This window comes from Cupressus sempervirens, chromosome 11 (genome assembly GCF_028749045.1).
Source record: "Cupressus sempervirens isolate cs-2001-9-10 chromosome 11, ASM2874904v1, whole genome shotgun sequence".
Classification (NCBI taxonomy): domain Eukaryota; kingdom Viridiplantae; phylum Streptophyta; class Pinopsida; order Cupressales; family Cupressaceae; genus Cupressus; species Cupressus sempervirens.
The window spans coordinates 676,062,580-676,068,696 of record NC_143128.1 but is presented as its reverse complement, the minus strand read 5'-3'; the positions used below and the strand labels follow the sequence as shown (position 1 = coordinate 676,068,696).

Here is a 6,117-nt window from a genome sequence, read left to right as displayed (position 1 = left end):
TCCAAGCCAATGCGAGCAAGTGTTTTACTTTGGCATTCCATACAAACCAGGTCGTTCATTTGTTGTTAGACATAATCCAAGAGGAAGGCCAATAAAGTATAATGTGATGGAATAAGAAGATACTAAAGAAGCAGAAGATGAAGAAAATGATTATCACAAAGAATTGTTACCCAATGATGAAGAAGAAGATGGTGATGATTCTAGTCATGCTAATAGTAATGGTGATGATGATGATGATCATGTTGATGAAGATGGTAATGATCATGGCGGTGATGGTCATGATGATGATGGTGATGAAGATGATGATGATGGCAATGAAGATGGTGGTGGTGATAACGATGATCAAAGTGACAAGTATGATGATGGTGATGATGATGATGACATGGATAAAGATGATGATGAATGAAATGTCTATCCAAGTATGATCAATGTCAACTATGATAGGGTCATGTACGACCAAACTTTTCTTTCAAAACCATATGTGCAAACATAAACATTAAGTAGAAAATGTCAAATATTTTTTTACATATACACATTAGTTACACCAATTTTTTTGGCTAACTTAAGATAAATGATTTACATATACAATCTACTTTATTATTAATATTTTTTTTGGTAAGTCTAGTACTTTCATTTCACTACTAATTGCTAAGAATTACTGATCTTTTTTACAGGGCGACATGGATAGACCACCATGTCGCACAGGTGGGGATGCACCATCTCACACACCTTCTTCAATAGAGGTAAACCTTAATTATTGTAATTGTTCAAGTTATATAGAAATAAATATCATATTATTATGTTCTTTTGAAACCATATGTACAAATACAAACATTAAGTACAACATGTCAAATACTTTCATTTTGTTACTGATTTCTAAGAATTACTAGTCTTTTGCATAGAGCAACATGGGTAGACCACCACGTATAGGTGGGGATGCACCATTTCGCACACCTTCAATAGAGGTAAACATTAATTATTATAATTTTTATTATTATATACAAACAAATGTCATGTTATTATGTTCTTTTTGTTATGGTTTTAGAGTTATTTTGACAAAATTTTATTGATTTTGAATTTCGCAGATATACACATTAGTTACACAAAAAATTTTCTTTCAAAACAATATGTGTAAATACAAAAATTAAGCACAACATGTCAAATAATTTCATTTCACTGCTAATTTCTTAGAATTAGTAATCTTTTTCACAGGGCAACATGGGTAGACCACCATGCATAGACGAGGCTGCACCAACTCAGACACCTTCAGCAGAGGTAAACATTAATTATTATCATTTTTATTGTTATATATAAACAAATGTCATATTATTATGTTCTTTTTTTTTATGGCTTTGGAGTGACTTTGATGAAATTTTACTGATATTGATGTCACAAATGATAGGAAAAAGCTAGAATGATAGCAGATCAAATGTGATTTAAAATATGGGCATCATTTATGGATGACATCACCTTTAGTGATGACCCTATGTTCATGGCCCAAAAACTCAAAAAAAGATACACTGATGAAATTTTTAACATTATCATTGACTGTGACACAAGTGAGGAGAAAGAGGTATTGAAAAAAGAATTGGACAATAGGGTACAATCTTTGAAGGTAAGCAATAATTAATCTAAAGAAATAATAGAAATTCATTAGATGTTAATATTTTATAGCATCTTATGGATCATTATCTAAAATATTATGTGTTCTTGTATAGAAATATGTGATAGTTGTGATATTGCATGGTGAACATGGTGAGGGTTGTAGTGCACAACCTTCGTGTAAGTAACACTTTCTTTGTTTGTTTTCATCAACATTATAACACTTAACACTTTTTTTGGATGCTTCTAGCTAGTATCCCATTTTATATTTATCCATTGAAAATATCTTTGCTAACAATATTTTATTCTTCAGATCATGATGAAGTGCGGATGCCTCCTTTGGTTAGCGGTCCAATATTGCCTTGTGCATTTTTGGCAACAAGGAGTATGCAAACATCCTCGTCTATGCCAAGTACAACTAGTAAAACCTTGTTTTACTATATTGCGTAATGTGCTAATCATGCATTGTTTTTTTGTTGGGTGGATTTTGTACTCATGTACCTATTTTGTGAACTAATAGATAGACCTTCAGTTGATAGAGAAACAAAGAGCAGTACTACTGAAGCTGATCCATTTCCTGGAGCAGTCTGTGTGACTACTATTGGTTCATTTGAAGGGACATTGTTGCTAAACAAGATAACTATGTTTCCATTTAAATTATGAAAGCTTCCAAGTGCTTTAAAATTGTTATTATTTAAAGTGTAAATTTAGTTTACTTATACATAACTCGTCTTGGACTAGTAATCCCTTTATGTTTTTGTAGGTGATAATGTATTCTTTGATCATTTTTTTGATATGACGTTAAGGCTATTTGGACCCACCATACATAATAGGTACATAGTTTCATATTGCTGCTACATAATTTTTCTTTTCTTCAATTTATTGTACTATATTAAAGTTATTGATCTAACAATTTTTATTTATTTATTTTAAAGGTGGAATTTGTAGGCTTCTAAATTAAAAAATCAGCTGATTACATCTTTTGAGGACCTATTTGGAAAAAACACTTTTGACACCGTCCTACTTCTGAAAAGAGAATCAAGGCATATAAAGATTGTGAGGGATCAATATAGAAGGGGTCTTATGGAGAACCCAAAGTATGAGCATCCTCCTATGATTCTATTGATGGAGTGGAATCAAATAATAGAAGATGCAAAGGAGAAAAGGCTATGTGAAAATAGAGTAAATGAACTAGCACAATGCAAAATAAGGTATGTCATGATAGTATTAAGTACATTGTAATCATGCACTAATTAGTGATCTTTGTAAATATATAATCTAACATGTTTGAAACTTTTCATAGACTGTAGGACACATCCGTGGCTACAAAAGCAAGACTAGAAAAGGTTGGCCAACACAAACTTGGCTCTAGTGGCTATATGAATCTTTAGACTAGACTTTTAAGTAGTAGCAATCAAATTTCATATATAATTATTTATATAATGTTGCAAATAATTTTTTTTAATGAAACCATACATGGAAATTTGATGATGTTAAGCAAAAAATATAGGGCATAGAATTTAATGTGGAGATCATAGATGAAGATAGAAAAATTGCCTTGAAGGAAGGCTATAATGTCATGGTTGCACACCTATACCAAGAATCTAAAAGCCTTGCCGAAGAATCTAGTGCACCAAATGAGGCATAGGTAAATTGGCCAGATGAAAAGTAAATGAAATTGAATAGTTGAGAAAATTCTTTTTTGGTGTTAGTTTTGAACATAAATTGATTGCATAACAATGTGCATAACATTTTACTACAACCTTCATATCCTATCATAGAACATGCTTGTAATGAAGGCCATGATGTGCATTATAGTGGTAGAGGTATTAATTTTCTATTTAAAATTAATTATGTAATTATGAATACAATTTAACATCTTCAATTGAAATTTTACATGTATTATTTTTTTGAATATTTTAGAGCATGTTGAACATCATGGTGAAGGAGTGGAGCATGTTCCAAGTGTTCAACATGTTGACGTGGTGGCGGATCAAAATGTTAATGTACATGATGTGGCATTATTAGGTAAGAAAAATGTATGTTATTTTGTACTAGTACTTAATTATAGACTTGTAATAGTTAAAAAAAGAAAAAGAGTATGCAAATTTAACCCATTTACTTGTTCTTGCAACAGAGTCCCCTTTAGTGCATGAGGCTCCTACTCCTCCAAAGAGGAGGAACCATTGTAATTTGACATTACATGTGCCACAAGAGGAGGACAATGAGGAAGATATTGATGCTCCTATCAGCCTTTTTCTTAACAGAGCTAAGAAAAAGAAGAAGAAGAAATGATGTTTTAAAAATGGTCTTTGATAAACCTTGTTGGATAATGAAAGAACTTTGTTTTAAGTAATTATCTATGAATGTTGTGCATATTAATATTGATTTTTATTTTATGTGAATGAATATTGTTATGTGTTAATGAAGTCTTGATTAGTATTGTGTATTAAAGAATTTTATATCATATGAATGAATGTTATTGATTTTACTGATTGAATGTTATAGTTCATAAATGGATGAATGAATGAATGAAGTATGCAGTTGGATGATAATGGGAAATTTAGATTGATGTTAGGGGGAGAGGGGTGAGGTTAAATGAGCTTCCACCTTCACATGGTTGGCCTTGTTAAGTAGAGAATATTATAGTATTCTTAAAGCCAAGTGAAGCTCAAACTAACATACCAAGAAATTGCAAAACCCAAATCCAGCTACCTCTCATCTTTTCATCCCAATAAGTCATCTTTTCTGCCGCTTTTTGCATATTCAATATTCTATTATTCACAATCTTGGTAATGGCAGCTTCCATCTTGTCAGTAAGTTGTTCCTATCCTATCCTTTTATTTTTAAAAATGCATCTATTTCACTCTTACCATAACTCCCATATGACAATAGATGGTGTTGTAGTCCACAAGCCACCATACAAACAATCCTTATTTCCAATAGATGTTTGTCTTTAGTCTTAGATATTTTGTAATTAGGTAATTATAGCCCTCCTTAGTGTTCTAGTTTGCAGTAGTCATTTGATAGCTACTTTGAACAACCTCAACCCCATAAGAAATTCACAAATCATAGTCGATGAGGACAATTGGAGCAACCTTCATTACTACATCCAAACCAAGGTAACCCATTTACTTTGTTTTTGTATACCATGGAAAGACTTGTAAAATTATCTCTATATTCCAACTTTATTAAACTAATTTCTCCTCTTTCTCTTTTGGTGCTCAGAATTGGTATTGCTATTCAAAGACGGTAGTAGGAAAAGCAACGTGTGAGTATGCAATGTTTAAAGGTAGCCTTCCTTTGATAACATTACTGAGGTATGTTTAGTTTTGTTTGTTACTTTTGTATCTAATTTTAAATACCTTTCTAGGTTTGCATATATGTTTATAGAATTCAATAGAATGGTCTTACTCAAATATAATTCATGTTCATTTTCTGTGGTTTCTAATATTAGGCCATAGAATTGGTTTAATGAGACTCTAGGAAATTCATCAATAGTGCAACCAAAATTTCCTTCACCTTGCAGTCTAATAAAGAAATTGCCTATATTTGAGAACCATGTCCCAGAAATCAACATTGATAAAGGTGAACATCCAAGTCCAATATCTGTTCTTGATTTTCCTTTCCAAAAAGTTTTTTTCTAGCCCAAACAAGTTCAAAGAAATAAGTTCAAATCTTCATGGTATGTAAGATTTTGTCATTAGCTTAATTTTTTTTCCAATGAAATCTAGAGCATGTCTCATGTAGAGCATATTTTCTGCCATTGAAAAGTTTAATATTGAATCTCTAAGAATGGATGGTATTTGTTGTTTAGAGGAACAGTTGCCTGCTCTGCTATATGTTAGAGATGTTTTTGTTGCTTTTGGTTTCATCGAGGATTCTAATACAATTTTTGCTAGATGGCATTCCCCCAACAATCCATTGGATCCCCATTTGTCAAATTGGTCAAATGCATGTGATAAAGGGAAAATTCATGTTTTTGGAGTCACATTTGAAGTAAATATACTAAATGTAACCATTTTTGGTTAATAGAATGGTTGGAAGAGTAAAATGCAAAAAGTTACTGAAAAGTTGTCAAGTGACTTAGTAAGTTTTGTTGACAACTTTTCACCAATGGCTAATTTTAGCTAAAAATTTGGTTGAGAGTAGTTGGGAAGGCTTAGAATGTATTTAAACACTCATGTACATGCCTAAAAAGATGGTGTGGAAGGATCTAGTTTGTAAGACAACAAATTTGATAATGCAAGATTTTCTCTACAAATTGGTGGTTGCGAATCTTCTTTTTGATTGAAATCATATTGGAAATAATATAATATTGCTCTAATGTTCATTTGGTATGGTTTGAAGTTCATTTAAACCATTATGTTCAATTCACCTTAACTGTTCTTGTAGACTATTATACCTAATAGTTTCTTCACAGTTTGAGGGTTATCATGTGGATATGATGCATTCCACTTTATGTGACAACTATTCCTTGTGGAATGGGTTTGGAATGTTGTATTATATGATGTT

The 6,117-nt window shown here is 31.6% G+C and overlaps 1 long non-coding RNA gene across 1 annotated transcript; it reads left to right on the top strand.

The window, feature by feature from the left end:
- The first annotated feature begins 2,730 nt into the window (after positions 1 to 2,730).
- LOC149531531 (uncharacterized) lies at positions 2,731 to 3,595 on the top strand. Its single transcript, XR_016359226.1, has 3 exons — positions 2,731 to 2,813; positions 2,906 to 2,948; positions 3,526 to 3,595. It is a non-coding gene; the product is annotated as an uncharacterized LOC149531531 (long non-coding RNA).
- The last annotated feature ends 2,522 nt before the right edge of the window (positions 3,596 to 6,117 follow it).